Source organism: Podarcis tiliguerta (assembly GCF_965153285.1).
Source record: "Podarcis tiliguerta genome assembly, chromosome: 16".
Classification (NCBI taxonomy): Eukaryota; Metazoa; Chordata; class Lepidosauria; order Squamata; family Lacertidae; genus Podarcis; species Podarcis tiliguerta.
This window is the reverse complement of record NC_139549.1, coordinates 40,535,282-40,551,613: the sequence shown is the minus strand read 5'-3', so window position 1 is coordinate 40,551,613 and position 16,332 is coordinate 40,535,282. Positions and strand designations below refer to the sequence as shown.

Here is a 16,332-nt window from a genome sequence, read left to right as displayed (position 1 = left end):
TCTGTCAGCAGTCTCTGAGGTTGCTCTAGTGCCAGGACCCCATGGACTGTCATCAGTGTGTCTACCTGAACAGTGCTGGCATGCCTGCCTTCGGTTTAGATATGGATATAGTCATGTATTCATATAATTTTTGTCACTCTTAATGTTTCAGTTCTCTGACTATGCTTCTGCACTCCCTTTTGTTTTAGGTGAAAACAGGGGAAGATACAAATAACAGCTCTCCGAAGGGTTGTTATTATCCTTTCAGAATTTAATAATGTGACACCAGTGGGGGTTTTTTAAACTGGAAAGCTTGTTCTTCCCTTTAGGAATAGATCAATAGCAGGCTTTGTATCTGCGATCTGGAGGTAATTGCTAGTGTCAGGCAATGTCTAGTGTTGTTTTCTACATGGCCTTGGGTTGCTTTGTGGGACGTTTAGGATCATAGACAGTGCGTGAGATATTCCACAGGGAAAAAGATGAAGTCTGAAGGCTTGGTGTAGGAAGGAGGAGACTTGCCTCTTCATCATGTTTTTGGAGAGAGGAAGAATGCAGTCTTTCAGAGACTTATGTCATAGCTGAAGCACATAATTTCCAGAAACAGCTTGCTTCAGGGAAATGGAAACTTGTAGGTTGGCTGCGGTTCCTAGGGCTACAGAACCCTCCGTTTTTCTTATAAATTAATTGCAGATGGTGAACAGTTCTGAGGCTGCACATTCAGGGTTGACAAGAGAGCCTGCTCTCAAAGTCTGAATCTGAGGGATAGGATTGGCCTGAATCTGCCTGAATCTTGACAGCAATTTCCCATGCTACTGGTTGTGCAATTTTAAGGCGAAACCAGAAGTGCAGGAAATGGAACCCACAAAAAAGAGGCACTAAGTTGTGGGTGGGGATTTGTGCAAAAATTCTAAAGAAATTTCTTTATGAACGTGGGAAGCTGCCTTTATATCAAGTAGACACTGGTACATGTAGTAAGTATTGTCAGTGTTAACTGGCAGTGGGGCTCTTAAGACAATATTTTCCCAGTCCTTCCTGGAAATGCTGGGGATTGAAACAGACCATTTGCTTGCAAAGCATATGTTGTATCCCTGAGCTGTTTACCCCAGGTGCTGGTGTGGTGTGAGCGGTCTTCAAGGATGCAGGTTATGTTCTGTATGAGAGAGAGACAGAGAGAGAATGAGTTGTGATGAAGGTGATAGGTATGTGGCTTGGGTGTACGCATATAAGCACCAGAGCAAAGGTGTGTTCTGTGACCACGACTACTTTGGCCGTGACCACTGTAGACACACGGCCCTTGGGAGGGTTGGTCAGCCTTGGCTCTGGGGCCAAAAGAGTGAGCTGCTCTTAGTATGTAGGATGCACAGAATCCTGCCTGAAGAAGGTGGTTAGTGTTATCCTTTCTTTGAAATATCTCAGATGTTTGCCCAAGTGAAACTACCCAATTTGACCTGAAGCTTCCAGTTTAGGCAAAATTTGATGGAAGTTATGTATGCAAGTGTTCTTCAGCCTTGGTCCCCCAGAAGTTTTTGGAATACAGTTCCCACCATCCCTGACCATTTCCTCGGCTGGCTGGATATACAGTCATATCTCGGGTTCATATCTGGATATACAGTCATATCTCCAATGCTTCAGGTTGTGCGTATTTGGGTTGTGCACCGTGCCGAAACCGGAAGTACCGGAACGGGTTACTTCTGGGTTCGGCGCTCTCGCATGTGCAGAAACACTAAATCATGCTTTGCGTATGCACAGAAGTGCCGAATCACGACCTGTGCGTTTGCTAACGCTGCGAGTTGCGAACGTACCTCCCGCACGGATCATGTTCGCAACCTGAGCACAGTCCAGCAACCCAAGGTGGAAGTAAGCAGCCAGCCTCTGCTTAGAAGGACACCCCCCCCCCCCCATTTAGGATTAGTGCAAGCTCTGGTCTGCCACTATTGCAACAGTTGCTATCCGTGTGAAGACAATCCCTGGTTAAAGCTCCCTTGGTTGCCTTCATTTTGGCAAACGTGTTCATTGCTCACTTCTTTCCCCCCTTCTCTCGCTTGCAACTTAATAATAAGCAGAGAGCCATGAGAGGGTGAAATGAGCCTATTTTTTTCAGCTGTTCTGCGCTGTGGCTTTCTTCCTCCCCACTCTCCTGGATGTGCATTTTGCTTCTCCTAGGAGCCCTGAGGGTTAGTGAGAATTTAGAGAGCTGAGGAGCGCACGCAGGATTTGAAGAGCACACTGCTGATGTAGTTGTTCTGGAAGATTTCTGGCGGTGCAGAGAAACCTGGGGGACCCCCTTGTCTCCTCCCAAATTCAGTGCAACGATGGAACATTCATTGTCTTGGCATGGTGATGTTCCCTGTATGGCTTTGTGTGTACACAAATAATTGGAGTCTTGGAAGGTGGCCTTTTATAAGGGCAAGATAAGAACCTAAAGGTTAAGTCAAGAGGGAGGTCTTCAGTGGATAAACTTAAAGGTGAATGTTTGCTTTTTTGCTGCTTTTCCTTCCCAGAGCTAATAATAATGGGAGTAGGAGAGAGCAGCAACTCCAGGCTGTGTTGCATGCAGTTCCTGAAGTTCAACATAGCCTTGCAAATAAATTTCTGGCTCACAAACTTCACAAACATTCACAAGCACTCCTCTGTCATCATGTAGGTCATTTATGCTTGTGGCACCAGAGCAGACAGCTGTGTAGTTGTCCTCAACTTCTGTCTTAACAATGGACCTTTTTGGATGGGTTTCAGTGGGTGTCATGGCCTACCCAGCTGATGGATAGCTATGGATTGACCCAGAAGCAGGAGAGTTGTCATGTGGGGTGGGGGTGGTAGCTGGAAGCTGCCAAGGAAGTGGAGAAATTGAGATACCTTAATTGGCTAAGGCAAGGAGTGGAGAGGTTCAGCCTTCGTTGATTGAGCCTCTTGGCTTCTGCAGCTGTCCTCCTCTCCAGGTGAGTTTGATAAAAAGTATTCAAATTCTAACAATGCTATCACTTGTGGATCAAATTGAGTCAAAGGATTCTTATCACATAACATATATTAATTGACCTACCAATGCAATGATGAATGTGTTATCAACAACCACGATTGTGTGTGAGAGTGAGAATGGCATCTGTAAATAAGTACCACTATCTTTCCCCCTCCCCTGCATCTCATTTTGTTCTGGTCTCAGTGTTTACAAGTCTCCCCAGTCCCCAACTGTGTGTGTGACTTGCAACTCAGAATAACACTTAAGACAGTCCCGACCAAAGAAGTTTGGCAAACCAAGTTAATGGACTACGCTGAAATGGCTAAATTAACTGGAAAGCTCAAAAATGAAGAGGACAAGAAATTTTAAAAAGAATGGGAAATGTTTATTATGTACAGTCATACCTTGCGATGAGTACACTTCAGCTTAAGCTAGTGGCGTAGTGTGGGGGGTGCAGGGGGGGCCAGCCGCACCGGGTGCAACATCTGGGGGTTATGGTTAGGGCGCGCAAATCCACGGGTTAGGGGGCGCAAATTACTTGCCTTGCCCCAGGTGCTGACAACCCACGCTACGCCACTGGGTTAAGCATTTTCGGGTTGCACTCTGCGGCGACCAGGAAGTAAATGGAGCACGTTACTTCTGGGTTTCGCCACTTGCACATGCGCAGACGCTCAAAATGACGTCACGCGCATGCGCGGAAGCGGCAAAACACGGCCCACAGACACGCAGTCGTGTGTTACGTTTGCTTCCGGATGCGAACAGGGCTCTGGAATGGATCCCATTCTCATCCAGAGGTACCACTGTGCTTACAAACATATTATAAACAGGTTAAAACATTGACAGGGTTTTAAGAGCACTTGTAATTTCAGAAATAATGTAAGAAATTTGAGGTAGAAAAATAATTTGGAGTAGAAATGATATGCGGTTGAAAAAGAAAATTAAGGAACTAGGGGAGGGGGGAGGGGAAGTCACGGGATTCGGAGAATCCCATTTCATGGATTTGATACTGTTTTATCTACAGTTTTCTTTGTTTGTTGTTGTTTGTTTTTACTTTTGTTATTTTTGTTTAAAAAACTAATAAAATATTTTTAAATTTTTTTTCATTTTTTTTCCATTTTATAACACAACTAAACAACACAAACAGAAAAACAAACAATACAAACAGATTCTTGTCTTATCCTTATTTTTTCTAAACATTGTTAGATGAGCTTCCCCAAGTCCCCCTATCTGATTTTCATTTTACCTCATCTTTAGCAGTTTACATATATCATAATTTTTAACCATTTTTAAAAATCACACTTACTTTTACCATAAAAATCTCCACATTTTATCACTTACAAATAATACTATTTTAAAATACACTATCTTCTACTTCTAACCCTACAGCCTATATCCACTTCCAAAGCTATTCTAAGATTTAAATATTAACATATTTTTTTCAAATATTCTTTAAACTTCTTCCAATCTTCTTCCACCCTCTCTTCTCTTTGGTCTTGGATTCTCCCAGTCAGTTTGGCAAGTTCCATATAGTCTTATCATCTTCATCTGCCATTCTTCGATAGTTGGTAAATCTTGTTTCTTCCAATTCTTTGCTAGTAATATTCTCGCAGCTTGTTGTGGCATACAGAAAAAAAGTAACACCCTTTTTGGGGATTTCACCCCCCACTATGCCAAGTAAAAAGGCTTCTGGTTTCTTAATGAATGTGTTTTTCAACACTATTTCAGTTCCTTATAAATCCTTTCCCAGAAGTGTTTTACCTTAGGGCATGTCCACCACATGTGGTAAAAGGTTCCTTCTTTTTCCTTACATTTCCAGCATTTATTATCATTAATATGATATATTTTTGCTAACTTCACTGTTGTCAAGTACCATCTAGACATCATTTTCATCAGATTTTCTCTTAATACATCACATGCTGTAAATTTAATTCCTTTTTTCCACAATTTTCCCCAATCCACCATGAAGACTTTTGTTTTTGCTTCAACAAACCCCCATAGCTAGCCCACTAGAAATTATTTGTCCATTTGTTCAAAAATTAAATTTAATGAATCTATATCTTGCCTTTTAGAAAAGCATTTCTCACAGGGTGGCTGACTAAAACAAATTAATGATTGATAAAGTAACATAATTAAAACCAAAACATTCAACCTCAATATCATGCAATACATTTCAGGCAATGGCAAATATTAATGCTGCACAACCATTTGCACCATAAAATCACAGAGTAATAGCACAGTAACAGCAGTCCAATACAGTTATGAAAAGTCACCACTAACTAAGTTTTTATTGCCTGCTTTAAAAAGTGTCAGAGCACCTGCATGGCATACAGAATGTCTCAGGTTCAGTGATCTTCAGGTAGGACTGAGAATGTCACCTGTCTGAAACCCTGGAAAGCCAATTCCAGTCGATGGAGTCAGTACTGAGCCATGTGAATCCGTGGTCTGACTTAAGAAAAGCAGATTACCATGTTTCCTAAATATCTGCAGGGTACAATTCAACCAAGTTTGACTCAGAGTAGACCCATTTGGTTCATTAATTTCAGTGGGTCTACGGTTGAGTAGTACTAACATTAGGTACAACCCAGTTAATATAAGGTTTTTTTTGCCTTCTGACTTAAATTATGAGCTAATAGATGACACAGCAGTGGGGACATTTTTGCCAGTGGCATCCGTAGGTCATGCCCTGCTGGGCTTTGTCTAGGCGTCTTGCCCCTGTTCACGGCTGCTGGCAGGTAAGCAAGCCCACAGCTAAAAAGTGGCCTCTGGAAAAGTGGCAGGGCGGAGAGCGAGGGGGCCGTGATTCCAGAGAGCGATTTCTGAGCTCAAACAGAGCAGCCTGAGTGGGATTGCAGCTGTTGACTCAGCTGCCAAAGGGGAATCTGGTGGGGTGGGGAGTTGGGGGAAACAGAGGAAAAAATAATCTTGAATTCTGTCAGGGGTGGCAGGAGGCCTGGCTTGAGGGAGATTATTGATTACTGGCTGGTCTTGATTTTTCTTTCTGCCTTTTGATGTTTAAGGACGCAGAACATGGTGTGGCAGTGGAGGTGGGGAGGGCCCTTTGAACAAATGTGGCTCATAGACTGAGGTGGGAGATGTCTGGATTGGACCACTTCATAGTGCAGAGGGGTGTGTTATTAACAATTGACAACCTACCTGAGAAACAAATAAACAGTAACAAAAAATCAATAATATATCCAGTTAAAGGCAGGGCATGTAAAACCTAAACATATTAAATAATAGCACCCAGTCATGACAGCCATATGACAACCATGAAAAAAGCATATTTCTCTAGACAGCATGTATATCTGAAACTTGTTCATAGAATCATAAGAGTTGCAAGGGACCCTGAGAGTCATCTAGTCCAACCCCCCTGCAGTGCAGGAATCCCAACTGAAGTATCCATGGCCATCACCATCTCCTGAGGGAGTTTGTTCCACTGTCAAACAGCTCTTGCTGTCAGAAAGTTCTTCCTGATGTTTAGTCGGAATCTCCTTTCTTGTAACTTGAGTCCATTGAAATGGGTCCTGCCCCCCAGAGCAGGAGAAAACAAGCTTGCTCCATCTTCCATATGACAGCCCTTGAGATATTTGAAGATGGCTATCATATCTTCTCTCAGTCTCCTCTTTTCCAGGCTAAACATGTTTGTTTTGTTTGCTTAATCATGTCCGACTCTTCGTGACCCCCTGGACCAGAGCACGCCAGGCCCTCCTGTCTTCCACTGCCTCCCGCAGTTTGGTCAAACTCATGCTGGTAGCTTTGAGAACACTGTCCCGCCATCTCGTCCTCTGTCGTCCCCTTCTCCTTGTGCCCTCCATCTTTCCCAACATCAGGGTCTTTTCCAGGGAGTCTTCTCTTCTCATGAGGTGGCCAAAGTATTGGAGCCAAAACCAATTTCAAGACCATATCATGAAATTGGTTTCATATTTTTGACCTGGCAATATATTGCAAAACGTGTGTGAGTGTGCATGCGGACGTGCAAAAATCACAATATGGGGAAAAGCCAGCCAATGCCTCCATCCTTATTTCAGACCTTGTGATACATGATTACAGTGGTACCTCGGTTTACGAACTTAATCCATTCCAGAAGTCCGTTCTTAAACCGAAACCATTCTTAAACTGAGGCACGCTTTTCCTAATGAGGCCTCCTGCCACTGGTGCCCTTCCACCGTTTGGTTTCTGTTCTTAGACTGAGCTAAAGTTTGCAAATCGGGACACTACTTCCGGTTTTGCAGAGTTCTTTTACCAAATAGTTCATAAACAGGGCTGTTCTTAAACCGAGGTACCACTGTTTATTGCAATGTTTAGCTGGTGATATATTGCAAAGATGAAAGCTTGATATCGCCCAGCCCTATTTCTCATAAGGCTTGGTTTCTAGACCCTTGATGATCTTGGATGCCCTCTTCTGCATATGTTCCAGCTTGTCAATGTGCTTCTTAATTGTGGCACCCAGAACTGGACACAATATTCCAGGTATGGTCTGACCAAGACAGACTAGAGCAGCACTTTTACTTCCCTTGACCTGGATACTATATTTCCGTTGATGCACCAAACCTCTGTTGTGTGTCATTATGTTACATATTTTTGTGTTTTTATATTGTAAACCACTCGGTGATCCTTGGATGAGGGGTGGTGTATGAAATTAACTAACTAACCATCTATCTAACTAAATTATATAAAATAAAATCCCACCACACAATGTAGAAATGATCAGGATCTTGGAGCCCTGTAACTTATGTGCTACATTTTCTGCAAGGACTAAATGCCAATGATTTCTATACCAGGAGGATATATTCAGATTTTAAGAAATTATTTCCACTGTTGTGCTGTAGAGATCCTGGCAGCTGCCAGCATCCATTCCAAAAGTTCCTTTTGGCAAAATGTCTTCATAGTATCTGCCCACATATTTAGTAGGGATAACTGAAGAGAAATTTGAATATGTGTTTCAAAATAATTTTTGATACCTCCTGGTACATTTCATTCCAGAATAAAGCAACCTGTGGGCATTTGAAAACTAAGCTGCCCTTTATTGATGCATAATCTAGGGAATGGTACAGAACCCACAGAACCCAGAATAAAGACTGACAGCAAATCAAAAAAGAAGTGCTTACTTAAAAAATAAAAAAGTGCTTACTTAAAAAATAATTTTAAAAAAGCCATAAAACAAATAAGAGCTGCTAATACAATGGAGCAGCTTAAGCAACAATCCATAAAATGCTTGGGCAAATAAATCAGTCTTAACCTAGTGACAAAATGATAGAATGTCTGTGCCAGTCATACAGCAGACTGGGCACTGTCAGGTGAGAAGGCTCTATTATTCCATGTTGCCAGAAGTTACTCCCAGTAACTTACAAAAGTTGCCTAGTCCTTCTGAGAGTTTAGTCTTACTGTTGTATCCCTTCTTGGGTGAAGGTAATTTGGGGGTAGTTTCAGTAATGCTATTTTATCTTTGAATTCTTTTCTGCAGCAAAAATAGCTGTAACAAAGTAAAATTAAAAATACGCTCTGTACCCTTTGTCCACCCTGCACACTTTGGGAAACATTGCTTTAAAGCAGGGGTCAGCAAACATTTTCAGCAGGGGGCCGGTCCACTGTTCCTCAGACCTTGTGGGGGGCCGGACTATATTTTGGAAAGAAAAAAAAAGAGAACGAATTCCTATGCCCCACAAATAACCCAGAGATGCATTTTAAATAGAAGGACACATTCCACTTATGTAAAAATACGCTGATTCCTGGACCTTCCAAGGGCCGGATTTAGAAGGTGATGGGGCTGGATCCGGCCCCTGGGCCTTAGTTTGCCTACCCATGCTTTAAAGTATGAATGAATACTAGCCATGATGACTGTGTTCTACCTCTGCTAACGGAGGCAATATTATACGTAATTATTTATATACTGCTTAATGCCAAGATGGCTTCTAAGGAGATTGCAAAGCATAAAACAAATTGTACAACATTGTCAAAATGAACAATAATTAAAGATAGACCATAGTTAAAGCACACAATAAAACAATCTCATTAAAATATCAATGTCCATTATTAAAATACGTAGTAAAACCAACCCCATTAAAACAGGAGATCATGGGAATGCTTGTGTCTCTGTGTGTGTCTTCAAAAGTTTCCCCCTCACCTCCTTAGGATACTTTCCATAATAATAATAATAATAATAATAATAATAATAATTAATTATTTCTTTTGAGCACCTGCATGCTTGGAGAGTTTTCTGCCAAGCACAAGCACAATCATTAATAAAACGATAACAACAACAACTTAATGGATATTGTGCTTTAGAATGGTCAAAGATCTTAAATTATCTTTGCATTACTACCACCAGCTAGTGCTCGCTCTCTCTCTCTCTCTCTCCCTCTCTCCCTCTCTCCCTGAGATTTGCCCAAGGTTTACCAAAGCCCATGGGGCTGTTGCTGCTAGAAGGAGGTCTTACAAATCTTTCAGGACAAATAAACCATGGCATTGTGCTGCTTGTGAATGAACTTATTAATCCAAACTATCTTATACTGACTAACAAGCAGCAGAAACTAAATGGAAGAATGCTGAGGCATGTTTTCCCCATCTCCCAGATACATTTTTCACTCAGATGCTTCCAGGATTTAGTGCTGACATTCCAGATCTTGACAAGCAGTTTTCTTTTTGGGGGTCTCTGTGTGTGTGTGTGTGTGTTTATACTTGTTAAAGCTTCTCCGTCTGCAGATGTGCATTAAAATGCCAAACAGTTTATTGGTAGCTCTTCAGACATTTAGTGTTCTCCATGCATTCTCTTTGCTATATTTATATGTCAAATCAAGGTGGGATGGGAATCCTATAGCCCCCCAGATGTTGGAGTGAACCTGTAGATCTGCTGAAGATTGGAGCCTTTGTAGATAAAGTTTTACTAAAGAGAAATGCATGGACCGACCCGGACCCTGCAATTATCGTCTGAGACGTCTTCGTTTGCCTCTTCCATGAGGGGCCCGGAGGGTGGTAACATGAGAAGGGGCCTTTGTGGCTCCCCACTTGTGGATTGCTCTCCCCAGGGAGGCTCACCTGGCACCTTGTACAGCTTCAGGCACCAGGCAAAAAATGTTCCTCTTCAACCAGGCCTTGGGCTGATTAACATACAATATCCTTTTAAATGTGTTTGTTGGAGAGTAACAACAACAACAACAATAATATATTTATACTCCGCCCATCTGGCTGGGTTTCCCCAGCCACCTGGGTGGCTCCCAACAGAATAATAATAATAATAATAGTGATAAAACATCAAACATTAAAAACTTTCTAAAAGTCAGATAGTTGTTTTTTGCCTTGACATCTGATGGGAGGGCGTTCCACAGGGCGGGCGCCACTACCAAGAAGGCCCTCTGGCTGGTTCCCTGTAGCTTCACTTCTCGCAGTGAGGGAAGGGCATTATCAGTTTGTTTCATTTTTTTTCCCTTTTTAAAGTATTTCTTATTGATTTTTTTTTGACATAAAATACAATAAGAATCAAACTAGTCTACAGAACAAGAATATTTTTTTAAAAAGCAAAAGACAAAAAAGAAAGAAGAAGAAAATCCTATAAGGCCATTTACTATATTTATATAATATATATCCTGTCATTTATTCACATACAGCGAGGATATATATTTTGCTCTTCCTCTCTTTCGACCTCAGTTTTGCCCTTGCAGAACTCATCAGGGAGCAAAACTAGAGTTGGCTTTCTGTGCCTGCCATTGGTTCTTGTTTCTGTCTGTCGCTTCCTCTGCCAGTCCCAATGAGCAGCAGCCACACTTGGTGGCCAGAACGGCTGGGGATGATGGGAATTGTAGTTTCACAACATCTGGAGGGCCCCATGCTTGCTCTGGGAGAAAACGGCCGAGGTGTGCAATGTGGCAGAATTGGGCTGGCTGGGCTGCCAGGCCCCTCTCCTTGCTGCACAGGCAGGCAGGCAGCACCTCCAAATATTTCCCTACCGGCTATCATGGTATTTAGTTGCAAATATCTTGGCTCATCTGTCAAGTGATGTAATTCGTGCCTCTTCCAAGCTCTACTGTTGATAAGCAAATTAAATTACTCCCTCCCTCCATTTATCCAGCAGCTGCCTGTTTTTCTCTTTTTAATTTTTATTTCCCTCCTGAGGGAAGCCAATTTTTTATTTTCAAATGAGACTCAAGAGGCGGAGATGAAGTTCTCTGGAGTCCTTGACGTCTTTATGGATGGCAGGTTGTTCTTTTTCTCCTCTGCCGATGTAATTGTTGTTTTGGGCTTTGTCTAACGTTACAGTGGTACAGCGTGTTGCTCTCTATTTTTAGCCTGTTCTGTATAGGTAATTAAGTTGTCCTCTAGCGTTGTCCCTCTGTGCTGGTGGTGCTGATGACTCAATATTGTGCAAACCCTTCAAAGCAGGGCCTCTCTTCTATTGATGCAAGCCTTTATTTCTGTGAAATGTGGCAAAAATTATGGCGGGGTGCGTGTGCATGTGCACACATTTCTTTAACTTATGGTATTTGTTTCCAAAATGTTTCTAGACCACTTTTCACCCCCAAATGCAGAAATTTCAAAGTGGGCTATGGTAAAAATGAAAATTTTAAATGCATCTCCTTACTGTCAAAACTTCCTGTGGCTGTTATAGGGGTTGTTTGTTTTGCTTTTTATGGGGCAATGCATCTACATTAAAGTTTTAAAACATATTGTAAGCCAGTTTGTAGACCTTTGGATAACAAGGGACTATCAAATCTAGTAAATAATCATAACAGTTTCACCACACTTGTGGGTGAGTGTATGTTTCCTCTCCTGGTGTGTTTGATGCGCACTCCCCTTTGTGTTTTTTGGTGATTTTTGTTTAGTTTTTTATTTAAATGATTTCTATTGTTTAAAATTGTGATGTTTTATGTGAACTGCTCTGGGAACTTTGGGTGAAAGGCAGCAGTAAGTAAAAAACAAATTCAACTTGACGGCCTGGTTTCCATGTCACAGTAAGCCCAAACTATGACTTTGCAATACTGTGCAAATATGCAGGCTTTGCTGCCCCCAGAGAGTCAGTGAGGAGGAGGGAGCTTAAGGGTGAGTCACTGTTCTCGGGACTCCTCAGCCAAACCTGGGCTTCATCCAGTGCAGTGAGGGTGTGAGGCAAACCACGGAGGAGCAAAGCGGTTGCAGGCTCCTCTCGGTGGGCGCCTGTGCATGTATGTGCATGGTTCTGGTAAGCCATAGTTTGTTTAAGGCAGCATGTTAACCAGGCCAGTAATTCAGATTTTAAAAAAATGGACTGAGAGCAGCAGCAGCAACAACAATCAACAGAGTGTGGAAACTATTGGCTGTAAAGGTCAGAAGGGATGGGGTTGGATGTGGAGCCTGTGGAACTGTATGGTCTGTGGCCTTTGGGTTTTTTGCAGTCAGAGAAGGCTTTGCTTCTCATAGAGGTCAATCTGGGCATGGTAGGTTTGAAGCAGGCCTCCCTCAGTTGGTCGTATCTGATCAGCACTGATCTTAACTTGCTGTTATGTAATATATGCTGCACATGGTGGACAGCTGGGCGCGCCTTATGATTTATAGTGGGCTTGTCAGTCAGTGCACACTGGTGTAACCGTTTGTGGTGGCTGAAAATCTAGATGTCACTGGCACTGGGAACACTCCTTGCCCTTGTTGGTGGCTGTTCAAAATGGCAAACACCACAGGGAAATCTTGGGAGTGTGCGGATTTTAAGTAATTTTATATCACCATATCATAAGATTTCAGGGTGGTATACGATGTTAAAACAGAAAGCACAACCACATTACGGGGACTAGTTAATTAAAAATACAAATTAAGCTGCTGCAAAGGCCTGTTGGCATAGGAAGGTCTTCAGGCGATGCAGCGGTTACTTCTGAGGGCCAAATTTTCCCTCCTTTCCTAATATGCATGTGCCTAATGTCTTCATGAGGTGAGGGGGGGAGTGTCTTATGACAGTAGTTCTGCCCCCTTCCCACACCACCATGCCTCCACAAACATATTGCCCCTGAGGTAATGAAGTCCTTGGTGTATAAGACATGCAGTTCCTCTCCTACTCCTTTCTTAACTTCTTTTTGCAGATCATATGCAATTCGAAAAAACCTCCCCCTCACTTACTATGCAAGTAAACCCCAAACCATGTTGATAGTTTTTCTTTCTCTGTGTGAGTGCATTTTTTTTTATTTGTAATGCTAATGAAAGGACCTAATATTCATTCTCTCTCTCTCTCTCTCTCTCTCTCGTTTATAAAAATTTGCAGGATTTAATTCCTCTGTGCATTGCAGTACTTCTTGCTGTTCAATTATGAATGGGCGGATTATTAAACATGAAAAGCAGCTGCTGTTTAGCATGGTTGCATAGAGGTAGTAAACATGACAGATAATGAGGCAGCTTCTAATTTAATAATGTGAGTGCATGGAGGGCCTTCTCATTCAGAAGGGGTTAGTCACTCAACTCCCCCTTTTTTGCTTTAGCTTATTATTATCAAAAATGTTTGGCTCATTTTTATATACCATATTTTTTGCTCCATAAGACGCCCTTTTCCCCCTCCTAAAAAGTAAGGGGAAAGGTCTGTGCGTCTTATGGAGCGAATGCGTGGTCCCTGGAGCTGAATTGCCCAGGGGCGAAAAACAGATCATGCTCTTTTTTTTAGAAAGAGGGAAGTGGGTGTTGAAACAGAGCCGCTAAGCAGCTGATCAGCAAGAGATTGGAAGGAGATAAGGGACGCTAGCGATAAAGGAGGCTGCCTGGGAGCGGGGAGGTAAAGACAGTGAACTTGCAAGGAGAGGACACAGTAATACTAAAACAAGCAATGAGGAGAGAAATTAGAAGAAAAGGAGGAGCAAAAAACTGCTCCAGCTAAGGAAAAGACACTAAGGCAAACAAGAGGGAAGGGGGTGTTGAAAGGAAGCAGCTGATCGGCAGGCGATCGGAAGGGAGATAAGGGACGGTAGAGATAAAGGAGGCTGCCTGGGAGGGGGGAGGTAAAAGCCCATAGATCCTCAGGATTTTTGCATTGGGTCATCCCAAATTCACCATTAGATCACATAGCATGTCCATGGCTACAGCCTGCACACACACACACACACACACACAAAATCACGCACCCACTGTTGTGTGGGGCCACAATGGCGCAAAGCACAGATCCACATGGATCCTCAGGATTTTTGCATTGGGCTACCCCAAACTCACCGTCAAATCACATATCATGTCTATGGCCACAGCATGAACCACAAAAATCATTCATCCACTGTTTCGTTCAGAATATTTTTTTTCTTGTTTTCCTCCTCTAAAAACTAGGTGCGTCTTATGGTCAGGTGCATCTTATGGAGTGAAAAATACGGTAAATCTGTTATTTTAGCAAGGTTGTTTCCTAGTCTTGTTTAAAATAAAGGCTGTCAACCAATTAAATCCCTTTAATAATCCATTAATCAGTGGTACCTTGGGTTACAGACGTTTCAGGTTACATACGCTTCAGGTTACAGACTCCGCTAACCCAGAAGTAGTACCTCGGGTTAAGAACTTTGCTTCAGGATGAGAACAGAAATTGTGCAGCGGTGCCGCAGCAGCAGCAGGAGGCCCCATTAGCTAAAGTGGTGCTTCAGGTTAAGAACAGTTTCAGGTTAAGAACAGACCTCCGGAACGAATTAAGTACTTAACCTGAGGTACCACTGTAATTCATTTAATCAGTTCTGTACACTACCAGAACCTCAATATCTGTGCTTCTTTGAAATATTTAAGATGGTGAGATATTGAAGATGAAAGGTAACTTTCAGTGCTCAGTGAATTGTTATTTCAGTTATGCTTATATGTTGCTTTCCCTTCTAAAAGTAATGAAGCCCCAGGTGTCCAACAGCTTACACCCCAAAACAAATTCAGTAAAACTAAACAATATGAAAACTGACCAAATATAAAAGCTGCAATAATTTATAAAATGACAATTCAGTAAGGGGAAATTAACAGTTCAGTAAACATAATATACAGTTCATACCAATTGGTTGAGTTTGCACATCACATTAAGCCACAGTTTGTTCAGCACACAGCACAGAGGCCCATGAACAAGCAGATAAGCTGTGACTTGTTTCTACAAAGCGTGACTTACATATTTTGCAGCTGCTCTTCACTTGTGCCTCTGCAGTGTGTGGAGCATCTTGAGGTGGGATGACCAAACAGACCAGCTTGAAGCAAGGCTGTTCAGGTCGCATGTAACATGAAGCCGTTGTTAAAATAAGGCTTGGTCCTTAAGCCAAAAGCAACTGACTGCTGGTAAACAAACTATAGTTCCTGGCTGGGTATGTACTTTCATGCATGCTGCACTTTCGTTAAATGAACCATGGCTTAGGATAGAATTTGCCAGGGTGGCACCTGTGGGCACCTGTGCATCTTCAGAAACTGTTCCTGCTGCCCACAGAGTCCCCTCCATCCCCCCCCAACCCCATTGGGCTTGTAGCCAGTAGAATAGATTGTGGTCTGTACTTGGTTGTGGTGTGTGTGGTGCTCATAACAGCCTCTCATGTTTGCAAATGAGCCCACAGGCCCAGAAAGGTTGGTAGCCCCGACTTTAGGCTCATAAGAGAACTAGCCAATTAATTAAAACAGCCCTACAACACAACCTTTGCAATAAATAAGCACCCAGCAATAATTAAACCAGACTATCAGAAGGTCCTCTTGAGCAGGCACATGTTCTCTAATAAGGTAATAGTGCAAGATGCTGATAGCTGCCATGCCCCCAAATTTCCTCATTATCTAGCCTGCCTTCCTCCATGCTGGCTTTCTCCAACCTGTTGCCCTGCAGATGCCCTGAGCTCATCAAAGAGGCAGGGCAAACAAGTTATGGATTAAGTGTGTCTGGAAAATTGTACAAGAAAGACATAACAGTAATAGAAACTACTCCCCTCCAATAAATAAATCTGGAATTCAGAAAGGGAGAGGGGGGCTGTTTTATAATCTCAGACTGTTGGGGGGGGGGGCTTGTTACATCACTCAAACTTAGGTTTCTGTGTTACCATGTCCCAAATGGGGATATGTTTTCTGGAATGTAATCTACTTGCTTAATTTCAAGATGATAAAATGTGTAGCTTAACTAACTTTTTAATCTGCTCTTCACATAGTCTGTTTTCTTGTTTTCCAGTTGTGGCATAGGCTGTATTGATATTTAGTTGCTGGATATCATGTCTGCATAGTGTTAACAGGAAACTTGTAAGCACATGAAAGAGCTCAATGGGGTGTGGAACAAGAGATGGGAGGGAGGGAGTGTGAGATGTTGGAGGAGAATTTGGTGTTAGATGTTGGACAAGATCTGTATGCACAAAAGCGCTAATGGCAAGAAACAGTTTGTTTCCCCCTCTCCGAATTTGCATGAAAATCTACATTTATATATACAGTGGTACCCCGCAAGACAAATGCCTCGGAAGACGAAAAACTCGCAAGGCAAAAGAGTT

At 42.5% G+C, this 16,332-nt stretch overlaps 2 protein-coding genes and 1 long non-coding RNA gene across 50 annotated transcripts in view; 2 read left to right on the top strand and 1 right to left on the bottom strand.

Moving 5' to 3' along the window:
* Positions 1 to 14,231, bottom strand: part of LOC310667265 — a 218,418-nt gene extending 204,187 nt beyond the window's left edge. Inside the window, exon 1 of the long non-coding RNA XR_014506247.1 lies at positions 14,019 to 14,231. This is a non-coding gene — a long non-coding RNA (uncharacterized lncRNA). The remainder of the gene's footprint in view (positions 1 to 14,018) is intronic.
* The window catches only part of LOC310667244 (uncharacterized protein), a 559,738-nt gene that overhangs the window by 114,058 nt on the left and 429,348 nt on the right, over positions 1 to 16,332 (top strand). The window lies entirely within an intron of this gene.
* Positions 1 to 16,332, top strand: part of NCOR2 (nuclear receptor corepressor 2) — a 348,844-nt gene that overhangs the window by 30,096 nt on the left and 302,416 nt on the right. The window lies entirely within an intron of this gene.